Here is a 12,226-nt window from a genome sequence, read left to right as displayed (position 1 = left end):
CCATTCATAAAGTCTTTGGGTTTCAGAACCAATGGAGTTTCTGTCTAGTGGATGGGCGGGGCAACATTTCGTCAAAGGTGTTTGTTTACCTTGCTTACGTAATGAATGTTTTTCGACTCTTGGCTCGTAATCATTGGCCATGGCGTCGGCTAGATCATTTTTACTCTATAAAAATTAAAGCTATCGGGTTTAGGTTATTGATAATGCTGACAAAATTTGTGTGTGGTTGTAAAATATACATATGTCAACTTTCAGCTACATCCGATGCTTTGACAAGGAGCAAAGTCCAAAAAACCGTGTTACAGAGACCCTGAATCTCATAGTAGTACCTAGCTTTCTAGCTTCTCCTGCTCATACATTGATTAATCCTTCTCCCTCTATTTCTGCCCCTTCACCCATTGCAAATCCTACAGATTCAGCATCGGAAATTGCAGATCTGAAAGCTACCCTTCAAAGAATGCAAGTCAAAATGGCGGCATTAGAAGGTAAGAGTGGTTGTGACGTAACAGTGGACAGTGATGTGAGTGTCCCCGATGTAGTGGAGGGGGCGTCTGATTGGCTCTACAATGCTCCCAGGTCTAGACCTCTTCCAAGCTCCGTGGCCCAGAGGAGAAGGAATGTCGAAAGCCGTACGGAGGTTGTAGAGGTTCCCCACCGGTCAGGCGTCCCTTCAGCAGGTTCTGTTACGCCTCAGACTGCCAGGGATCGCTATAGGAAAAGCATCCTTCGTGAGTGCTTCTCGTCTTCAGAGTCGCCTTCACCTAGAAGAGGGTGGAAAGACACGGATCTTTCTCGCCCCTTGAAGAGGAGCTGGAAAGCGACTGCTCTTGACTCGAGTCCCGAGCACTTTCCAGAAGAAACGCCTTCGGTAATCAAGAGAGCCAAGAGAGCCTTTTTGACTCCCATTGCTGTAAGGGAGTCTCAGACGCCTTCCAGATCTCCCTCCCCTCTTTCCGACAAGGACAGGGATGCGACCACTACTCAGTTCCTACTAAAAATGCAGGAACAGATCTCCTCATTAGTTGGAGTTCATTCCAAGAAACCTCCTGGTAGGAAGGATAACTCCCTTCCTATCAAGAGGTCCACTGCGCGCTCAGAGGTTCCTCCCTCCAAACGAGAGGCACCAGAGTTACGATCTCCTGTTCCGCATTCTTCCAGGAAGCGCGGAATTGTGTCAGAGCTTCCTGAGAATGTTCCGCCTTCTCCCAAGCAACAAGCTGCTATAGATGAGTGGTTTTCTTCAGACCTAGAAGAACCATCTTGGCGAGAAGCGCCAGATAGGACAGAAGCCCTTTCCAGGCAGGAAGAACTTTCCGAGAGAGAGGAACTTAGCAGGCGCGAGGAACTTTCTAGGCGCAAGGCACCTTCAAAGCGAAAACAGACGACCAAGAGCGAGGAGCCTTCTAAACAAGTGGAACACAGCAAACAGAAGGATCCTTCCATGGAACTTTCCGAGCAAGAGGCGCCTTCCAAACTCGAGGAACCTAGCAGTTGTTCGGAACTATCCAGGCGCACGGAACCTTCCACACTAACGGAACGTTCCAGGCGCGAGTCTCCTTCCAGACGCGTGGAACTTTCCAGGCGCGAGTCTCCTTCCAGACGCGCGGAACTTTCAGGCGAGTGGAACTTTCCAAACGGGAGTCACCTTCCAGACGCGCGGAACTTTCCAAGAGCTCGGAACTTTCCAGACGCGCGAATCGCCCTCCAGGCGCTCGGAACTTTCCAAGCGGGAATCTCTTTCCAAACACGCGGAACATTCCAGGCGCGCGGAACCTTCCAGGCGCGCGGAACTTTCCAAGCGCTCGGAACGTTCCACTCAAGCGGAACTTTCCGGGCGTGCGGAATCTTTCAGGCGCGAATCGCCTTCCAAGAGTTCTTCTCCTCGGAAGCGATATCCCGCTTCTGGACTTCAGACTTCTACAAGACCTTTTGTATCGTGCAAGAGACTAGAAAAGACTTCTGGTTCTCTTCCAAAGGAACATAGAGAGTCTTTTTCGGCCAGCCCTTCCCCGAATAAAAGCCTTTCTACTTCAGAGTGTGTGCGACCTACAAAGGACTTATCCGTTTCAAGGGATCGTTCTCCTTCAGCTGGTCTCGAGCTAGAGGATATCTTGGAAGACGAGTCTCCAGCTAATGAAGGACTGTCTAATTATAAGACTTTATCCGCACTTCTGCTCCAGGAATACGGAGAGTCGCTGAGCCCTGCCGCACCTCCTTCTCCTCGCTCTCTCTATTCAAGTAACAAGGCCTATAAGTCCTCTTCATTCTTGAAAATGAAACTGGCCATTTCAATGAAGAAGGCACTCCAGTCTCTCGGTTCTTGGATGAACTCCAAGAAAGAATTGGGAAAGACTGTTTTTTGTATGCCTCCCTACCAGACTGACAGGTAGGAGAGGCATTTGGTATGAAACAGGAGAGACTATGGGTCTGTCTCTTCCTGCTTCTGCGGAATCGGATTTCTCGAGTCTGGTAGACTCTGCCAGGAGACACGCCTTATCCTCTGCACGGTCGACTTGGAGCATGTCTGAATTGGGCCACCTCCTCAAAGGACTCTTCCACGTGTTGGAAGTATTTAATTTGTTGGACTGGTCCCTTGGGGGTAATGTCTAAGAAGTCTCAAGACTCGGAAGGTCTCAGCCCAGAAGTGCTTCATAGCATTCTGGCCTGTATTGATAAGGCGGTCCAGGATGGCTCTGGAGAAGTAGCTTCCCTCTTTGGAGCAGGGATACTGAAAAAGAGATCGGTTTTTTGGCTCATTTCTGACGCAAGGCTGTTTCTCCTTCACAAAGAACTGCTTTGCTGTTCGCTCCATTATCAGAACATCTGTTCCCTTCTCAGTTAGTGAAGGAGATTTCTCACTCGCTAACTGAGAAGGCGACCCAGGACCTTCTTGTCCAATCGGCAAAGAAGAGCAGAACGGTTACGACGGCTGCTAAGAAAGTTTCTCGTCCGTATCAGCCGCCCTTTCGTGGAGGTCCTAATACACGACCCCCCTTCAAAAGGAAGATTGCCGATAAGCGAGGAAGGTCAAACTTCCGTTCCTTTAAAAAGGGAAAATGACGTGCAGAACCTCCAAACACCGGTGGGCGCCAGGCTCCTGGAATACGCGGAAGCCTGGGCCATGAGAGGAGCCGACCCCTGGTCGATGTCGGTTCTGAGGAAGGGATATCTCATCCCCTTCAGGGACAGACCTCCCCTGACTTCAACTCCTCGGGAACTGTCCGCTCGTTACAAAGACCCTGTGCTGAGGAATACGCTCCTTCAGATGGTAGAGGAAATGTGGAACAAGGGGGCCATCGAGCTGGTGCTAGATCCCCACTCCCCGGGATTTTACAACCGCCTTTTTCTAGTCCCGAAGGCTTCGGGGAGGTGGAGACCGGTTCTAGATGTAAGTGCTCTGAATCGATTTGTAGAAAAGGAGAAGTTCCGCATGGAAACTTCTGCATCGGTTCTGGCTGCCCTTCGTCCAGGAGATTGGATGGTCTCCCTGGACTTACAAGATGCCTACTTCCATGTTCCCATTCACCCTTCGTCGAAGAAGTACCTTCGTTTCGTAATGAAGGAGAAGATTTATCAGTTCAGGGCCTTGTGTTTCGGCCTGTCCACAGCTCCTCAGGTTTTTACAAACCTGATGAAGAACGTAGCGAAGTGGCTTCATTTAAAGGGAATAAACATCTCCCTTTACTTAGACGACTGTGTTTGGAGGACCTAAAATCAACTTTGGACATGATTCGATCGCTAGGATTACTCGTCAACCTCGAGAAGTCTCAGATGATCCCCAGCCAGAACCTGGTTTATCTGGGGATTCAGATGGATTCGCGGGGTTTTCCAGTTTTTCCAGTTTTTCTTTCGCAGGAGAGGCTCATACGAGGCTTTACGAAAGTCTCGAACTTCTTAGGGAAAGAACGCAAATCAGCGAGGGAATGGTTGAGCCTTCTAGGGACTCTTTCCTCACTGGAACAGTTCTTTTCCCTAGGGAGACTTCACATTCGCCCCCTACAATTCTTCCTAAAGAAAGTCTGGAACTGGAAAACAGGACAACTTTCGGACTCGTTCCCGATCCCCCTCGAAATGAAGGATCACCTGAGATGGTGGTTAACCCCTCTCAAAAAGAAAGAGGGATTGTCCTTATCCGTTCTGAACCCAAACCAAGTGTTGTATTCCGACGCTTCGGAAACAGGATGGGGTGCGACTCTAGGAACAAGAGAAATGTCAGGCACCTGGACGAAGGAACAGGTGTCATGGCACTTCAACTGCAAGGAACTGGTGGCCATACACCTTGCCCTCAAGTGCTTCGAGTCAGTAGTCAGAGACGGGGTGGTCCAGGTCAACTCGGACAACACCACCGCTCTGGCGTACATCCGAAAGCAAGGCGGGACTCATTCGTTCTCCCTCTTCGAACTGGTGAGGGATCTCTTGGTCTGGGCAAAGGAGGGAAACATCATCTTCCTCACGAGATTTGTCCAGGGAGAGAGGAACGTGAGAGCAGACAGACTGAGCAGGAGGAACCAGGTCCTTCCCACAGAGTGGACCCTCCACTCAGAAGTTTGTCAAAGACTTTGGTCTCTATGGGGGAGGCCTCACATAGACCTGTTTGCCACGTTCCTCTCCAAGAGGATAGACATCTTCTGCTCGTCAGTAGAGGATCCGAGAGCATTCGCTGTCGACGCCCTTCTACTAGATTGGTCGGGCCTCGATGCATACGCCTTTCCCCCATTCAAGATTCTGGGCGTAGTGCTCAGAAAATTCGCGGCCTCAAAGGGGATGAGGATGACTCTAGTAGCCCCTTATTGGCCAGCTCAAGATTGGTTCACAGAGGTACTGGAGTGGACGGTGGACTTCCCCAGATCGCTTCCAAACAGAGCAGATCTGCTCAGACAACCCCACTTCGAGAGGTATCATCAAAACCTCCCAGCTCTCGCTCTGACTGCCTTTCGACTATCGAAAGACTCGTCAGAGCCAGGGGCTTTTCTCGAAAGGCTGCAAACGCTATCGCTAGAGCCCGCAGACCTTCGACTATGCGAGTCTATCAATCGAAGTGGGAAGTCTATAGGAGATATTGTAAATCGAAGAAGCTGTCCTCCTCCAATACCTCTGTGACCAACATTGCCGATTTCCTTCTTTTCCTGAGGGAGGAAGCGCACCTTTCTGTATCCACCATCAAAGGATACAGAAGTATGCTTTCAGCTGTTTTCAGGAATAGAGGCCTGGAAATAGCTGACAACAAGGATCTTCATGATCTGATCCGGTCTTTTGAGACTTCAAAGATCAATACCCCTAGAGCCCCGAGCTGGAATCTGGACGTGGTCCTGAAATTCCTAACCTCGAAGAAGTTCGAACCTCCACACCTTGCTTCCTTCAGGGACATTACGAGGAAGTGTTTATTCCTGTTGTCTCTCGCTACAGCCACCAAAAGAACGAGCAAGATACACACGCTTGATTCTCGGTTTGGTTTTAAAGGAGATGCTGCTATTTGTTCGTTCCAAACATTATTCCTGGCGAAAAATGAAAATCCTTCAAAGCTCTGGCCCAGGAGCTTTGAAGTGAAGGGCCTTTCGAACCTAGTAGGTAAAGAAATTGAGAGGTCCCTTTGCCCGGTCAGAGCCCTTAAATTTTACCTTAGCAAAAAGAAGCAGCTGGGAGGTTGTCAACAGGGTCTCTGGTGTTCTGTGAAGGACCCTAAAAGACCCATGTCTAAAAACGCCTTAGCCTTCTTTGTAAGAAGTGTTATTACTGAGGCTCACAGTAATTGCCCAGATGACTCCTTCAAACTTCTTAGAGTTAAAGCTCATGAAGTTCGAGCGGTTGCTACATCTCTAGCCTTTCAAAGGAATATGTCACTGAAGAATATCCTCGAAGCGACATATTGGAGATGCAATTCAGTTTTTGCATCTCATTACCTGAAGGATGTCAGGGTAACTTATGAGAAATGCTTCTCTCTCGGTCCGTTTGTGTCAGCGGATACGGTGCTGGGACTTGGAGCAAAGACTGATCCTTAATTAATTGTGTGTACGTAAACCCTATACTAGTTAGATATGTTCTTGGTTTTAAAGACTGGCAGAGGCACTAGATGTCGCACAGGCGGCCGTTGCTTTTTGTTGTCAGAAGGAACTGAGGTAATATCTGAACAAAAGAGGGTGTACAAAATTTTTTTTTTTGTACTTTTTTGTGTGCATGTATTGTGGTGTTGAGTTTTTGGTTGTTGTCAGGAGTTGGGGATACTCCTTACAATCTTTAGAACTAACACAGGTGTTAGGTTCAGGTGGTCGGGATCGGTGTTTTGCTCCTTGAATATGCTTTTAAAGCAGGTGTATTGTCATGTTAGTGGATTAGCACCCATTGACAAAGGCCATTTAGGCTCTGCCGAGTAAGTGGATAAGACCCCATTAGCAGACCCACAAGAACTCTTAGCCATAGATCACTATCTCGCTGAGGCTCTTGAAGCGAAGCAGACTCCTGGGCAGTAGCCACGAAGTCTTCCGCTTAATCAGGTAGGAACCAAGGTTTATTAATACCTACAACATATGTTGTTTACCTGTCTATTTCAGTAGTTAGCTGTCTCTTACCCACCACCAAGGGTGCCAATCAGCTAAGTATATATCTGACAGGTAAGTTGAATGTATAAAAATGATATTGTTATGATACAATAAAGTTTTATACATACTTACCTGGCAGATATATACGATTAATGGCCCACCCAGCCTCCCCGCAGGAGACAGGTGGAAGAGAGAAAAAATCTGAATTAGAAAACGGGAATGGTTCCTATTCCTGCCACCCAGCGGCAGGATGGTAGATCACCTGACCTACCTGTAGTGTGTGCCGCGAAATTTGAATTTCTGTTGGGATGACGGAGTCTAAAGCTAAGTATAATATCTGCAGGTAAATATGTATAAAACTTATTGTATCATAACAATATCATATTTCAGGTTGAGAAAACCTATCGTTGGCAATAAAAAACTGTCCACTACTTATGGTCCATCCTAGAACATCCCAGTACATTTCAACTTCATCCACCATGGGTGTGCAAGAGGAACTTGTCGCCCTGAAGAGGAAGAGGGCAATCAGCAAAAGGAAGTTCACCAGGAAGGTAACTATGTGCAATGAAGGAATCAATAGAGGTGATGATTTATCATTGTTAACGAAGAACTATGAGGAAATGGTTGAAGCCTTTAAATGCCTAGAGTATCAAAATGATGAACTGATACAATTTATATGTGAAAACGAGGATAAGCTAGCCGATAGTAATTTAGAAGAAGAAGCCCAGCAATATATTCTAGATAGTGAAAGATTAAAATGTGAAGTAGGTGCAAAAATATTCAAAGGTGTCAGGATGTAAAGGCAACAGATAAATCGAAGTTAAAGTAAAGAATTCATACACTCAACTTACCTGTCAGATATATACATAGCTATCGACTCCGTCGTCCCCGACAGAAATTCAAATTTCGCTGGCACATGCTACAGGTAGGTCAGGTGATCCACCGGCCTGCCGCTGGGTGGCAGGACTAGGAACCATTCCCCGTTTTCTAATCAGATTCTCTCTGTCGCTGGGAATGTAAACATATGTTTACTTTCCCTCCTGATTTGATTTTCGTGTTTCATCGCCATCGATCTTCTGGGCCAACTTTTACAGGGAAGTACTGGATCGGTGGTTCGGCATACGCTTTTTATAACTTTTTAATAACTTTTAATGAAATTAACTTCGAAGTTTTCGAAGAACAGAGGATGTGTAACTACCGAAGTTTTTAAAAACGGTAGACAACTTACATAGTTTGCAAGAAAGGGAAATATAAATATTTATTCATTGATAAAGTGTAATAAATGTTAGAATTTGATTGAGGAAAATAAGGTAACTTCCTATTTGAGGAAGTCAGAAAAACATAGAACTAGATATGTTTTTTTTTTTTTTTTTTTTTTTTTTTTTTTTAGTAGCTTTAATAGCTCTCGTTCTGACGAGCAGTTAGAATATTAACAGTACAGGCGGCCCTCGGTTAGCGGCAGGGGTTCCGTTCCTGGCCACCGACGCCAAGCGATTTTCGACGCTGAGCGATTTTAAAGCCTACGGCCGCCGCACACCTTCTTTCGAAACTCTAGACCAGTCAAAGGGGCCGTAATCCACAACGGCGCAATAAGTAAAATTATATTTATGCAGTATAGTACTATAGAATTTACTGTACAGTACATGTGGGTGTCTAGAGTATGTAAAGATATAATAAAGTTTTTGTTTTATACAGTGTACAGGTAGCTGTAGTGTTCAGGTTACGATCATTAGTCTTACGATAGTTCGATTTTATGAGAGATCAAATTACAATGGGCTAACTTTATCCATCTTCTAGTTACATAAGTTCAATAACAGCAAAAGAGAATGATGAAAGTATGGTTTTAACGTTATACTCGTTGCGTGAACGTGTACAACCATGAACAACCGAACGAGAAAACGACTTTTTTTTTCTTTTTTTTTCTAAGTACATCCGAACTGGATAACATCTGTTTGGCTTGTATTTCCATCATCGTACTACAGTGCAACATTACCGTATTTGTTATAAATGGCGTTATGGATAGAATAGAACTGAGATATCTTAAGTAATAAATAACTTTATTCGCTATAGATCAGAGATCAATATAGATTAAAGATCATCGGGAAATATACCGTTAAATTTAAACCTAATTATTGACTGAAGCTGAGAAAACTGTTTCAAGCTGCTAATGACTATTATCGTACATCGGCAACAAGGATAAAACTGCAGTAAACGTCTGCCATCACACACATATGATAAAATTGGGATAAATCATTTTAATCAAAACTACTGTGCTTGAAAGAACACATTTTACTGTTGGTTTCACGCCGATATAAGATAAATAACGTAAAGTTCGTATTACGATGATATAAAGGATTACGTATTGCGAACGGAATCACGTAATTTTTTTACGCAATAAACATGCCGCCAACGTAATCTGTTAACGAAAAAAATAGTAGTTCACATTCACAACGAGACATATCAATAAATATTTCCACCTAAAAACACGCTGTATAAGGAAAAATAACTTTGTCTCATATAATCAAGCATCTAGATATTCGTTCATGCTAACTAGAAGCAAGAGCATTCGCTCAGAATTGCGTTATGGTGAAAACAGACTCGTATTCATCAGCTGATTTCAAACACAACATTGGCCGCTCCGCGGAATACGGGCTTAAGTTTAACGTAGTATTTTTAAAATACAATAAAATGAGAATACATACAATATTCTTGGATACAGTAAATAATGTATAACTTTTTAAAGGATTTATGGAAAAGATGCATAATTAATAAAATAACACAATGCATTTTTCGGAACTGGCGGACAAGAACGAACATGAAAAACCATCCTTGACAACGTGGAGCGTAGTTACAAAGGCTGCCTTAATTTGTATCTTATTTCTGTACAAAACTGAAAATACCTTACGCAATATATTTTTCATACACATTTTAAAACATAAAAGCATAAAAAAAAAAAAACATTTGAAAAATCGACACATCGATCGCTAAATTTGCACTTTTTTTTTTTTTTTTTTTTTTTTTTTTTTTTTTTAACGATATTTTTGGAAGAGCGGCAGACAGCGGCAAAAACAAAAAAAGTGCAAATTAGCGATCGATGTGTCGATTTTATAAATGTTTATGCTTTTATGTTTAAAATGTGTATGAAAATGTATTACGATAGGGTATTTTTATTTCTGTGCAGAAATATGATAAAAAGGCAGCTTTTGAAACCCCTTCAAGTTATCGACTACGATGTGTTTTTTTCAAGTTCGTTCTTGTATGCCGCCGCGGCATACAAGAACGAACTGAAAAAACACATCGTAGTCGATAACTTGAAGGGGTTTCAAAAGCTGCCTTTTTATCATATTTCTGCACAGAAATAAAAATACCTTATTCGTAATACATTTTCATACACATTTTAAACATAAAAGCATAAACATTTATAAAATCGATATTTTCGGAAGAGCGGCAGGCGGCGGCTTACAAGAAAGAACATGAAAAAAACATCGTATTTAGTATCGAGAAGGGCAGTTTCAAAAGCTGCCTTTGTATCATATTGCTGTACAGAAATAAAATGCCTTTCACATAATACATTTTCACACACATTTTAAACAAAAGCATGAACAATTATGAATCGAAAACATCCATAGCTAAATTTGCACTTATGTAACTCGATATTTTCGGCATAGAACAGCGTCAGAGGCATATATTTTACCCTAATACCTACGTAATAACTCTCCATAAAATTTGTTAATATAATTTGCATAACCTTTATGGTCTGAACGGCATTTCTACATATGTATGAACTCGTTAGACAACGGCGCTAGCGGCGCTGTTAACTGAAATTTGTGCCGTAAAGATACCTTTAAATGCTTTATTTTTTAATGAATATTTTTGACGACCGCCGTAAAAACCGATTCGCCGTTGAGTGATTGCGCCGTTAACCGCGGGCCGCCTGTACTAGTAGTGTAGTTTCCTCATCACCTTCTTACTTCACAGAAACTACAAATTCATTTGCAATTTGAAGATAAAGGAATGTAGCTCAAGATACGAGCTATTATAAGGTAAGAAGTGATTATAGTGTTCCCCATTGCAATAGAGGGTGCGTCTGATCGGCTCTTGTCTCGCTCCCAGGCCTAGACCTCTTCCAAAGCTCACAGCCAGAGGAGAAGGGATGTCGAAAGCCTTACGGAGGTTACAGAGAATCCCCACCGATCAGGCGTCCCCTCGGCAGGTTCTGTAGGACGTCCAGACTGCCAGGGATAGCCATTGGAAAGGCATCCTAATTCAATGTGTTCCCCTTATTATATCGTCTTGACGAATAAGGAGAAGAAACATTCAACGGCGTAGATTAAATGAAGATGCAAGATAATCTCGTCTGGCTATCGGAACCTCAGAAGAGACGGAGAAAGGAAGACATCATTCGATAACAGTTGCGGTAGAGGCATTGCCCTATCCGGGTTCGTCCCCCCGTACAGTTGGACGGACGGGGGGGAGCTCTATCCCATGGGGGTTTGAAATAGTTATTTCAATAAATTCCTCATCGGTACATGTATATGAAAATATATCTATTCTGAGAAGAACGAATTAGATATTAAAGAATATTTGTTGATCGAATGAATTATATGGATCTCGTTTAGTGATTACACATATATATATAACTTTTAAGCTTCTAGCTCCTTGGGCATGAAGCTCCGGTAACGAGGCTCAATGCGCCTAAAAGCGTCTGAAACAAGGCGCAAAGCGCCTGAAACGAGGCGCAAAGCACCTGAAGGGCCTGAATATAGGCGCAAAGCGCCTGAAGCACTATGAACCAGGATCTCATCGGAAATGGAAGTCCTTCTCATTCAGAAGAAAGGGAGGGCTATGTCGAAAATGGAAGTATTGTCGAATTCTAAGCAAGAACAAATGTACAAGAGATCGGTACCTTCCGCACACAGAACCTTCCGCACAAGCGGAACCTTCCAGAAGGCGGAAGATTCAGATTCAAATAACCTTCCAGACGTACAGAACTTTCCAGGCGAGGATCGCCTTTCAGATGCTCGGAACTTTCCAACAAGAAAACTTTCCAAGCGCGATACGTCTGCTAGGATCCAGGAGTATTCTGATCACGATACTCCTCCTAGGCGCCAGGAGTATCGTGATCGGAACGCGATACTCCTGCCAGGTGCCAGGAGTGTTCCGATCACGATACTCCTCCCAGGCGCTAGGAGTATTTGGAAACGCGATACTCCTGCCAGGCACCAGGAGTATTCCGACGAGCACGATACTCCTCCCAGGCGCCACGAGTATTCGGAACGTGATACTCCTACCAGGCGCCAGGAGTATTCCGATCACGATACTCCTCCTAGGAAAGCGATACTTCTGCCAGGTGCCAGGAGTATTCCGAGCACGATAACTCCTCCCAGGCGCCAGGAGTATTCGGAGCGCGATACTCCTGCCAGGCGCCAGGAGTATTCCGAGGACGAGGAGTATTCCGATCGCGATACTCCTCCCAGGCGCCAGGAGTATTCTAGGCAAGATACTCCTGCTTAGCGCCAGGCACTTTCTCCTACAAGAAGAGCCTGACAACCGCCAAGAGTCCTCCAGGCGAAAGGTGAAAGACATTCGAGGCTTCTCCTGATAGGGACGGGAGTTGTCGCACAGGCGGCCGTCGCCCTTGTCAGGATCGTCTTAATGCAATAAAGCAAGAGCAAGTTCGGCTTTTTCCA

General features: G+C 44.6%; 1 protein-coding gene and 1 long non-coding RNA gene across 16 annotated transcripts in view; both read left to right on the top strand.

The window, feature by feature from the left end:
* LOC135220022 (uncharacterized) overlaps positions 1-12,226 on the top strand; it is an 875,986-nt gene that overhangs the window by 655,896 nt on the left and 207,864 nt on the right. The gene's annotated exons all lie outside the window — the stretch shown is intronic.
* LOC135220029 (uncharacterized) overlaps positions 6,944-12,226 on the top strand; it is a 7,724-nt gene continuing 2,441 nt past the window's right edge. Inside the window, exon 1 of the long non-coding RNA XR_010315558.1 lies at positions 6,944-7,087. This is a non-coding gene — a long non-coding RNA (uncharacterized LOC135220029). The remainder of the gene's footprint in view (positions 7,088-12,226) is intronic.

Source organism: Macrobrachium nipponense, chromosome 1 (assembly GCF_015104395.2).
Source record: "Macrobrachium nipponense isolate FS-2020 chromosome 1, ASM1510439v2, whole genome shotgun sequence".
NCBI classification, from domain to species: Eukaryota; Metazoa; Arthropoda; class Malacostraca; order Decapoda; family Palaemonidae; genus Macrobrachium; species Macrobrachium nipponense.
Note: the sequence above shows the minus strand (reverse complement) of the source record. Positions and strands in the feature narration are given on the sequence as shown.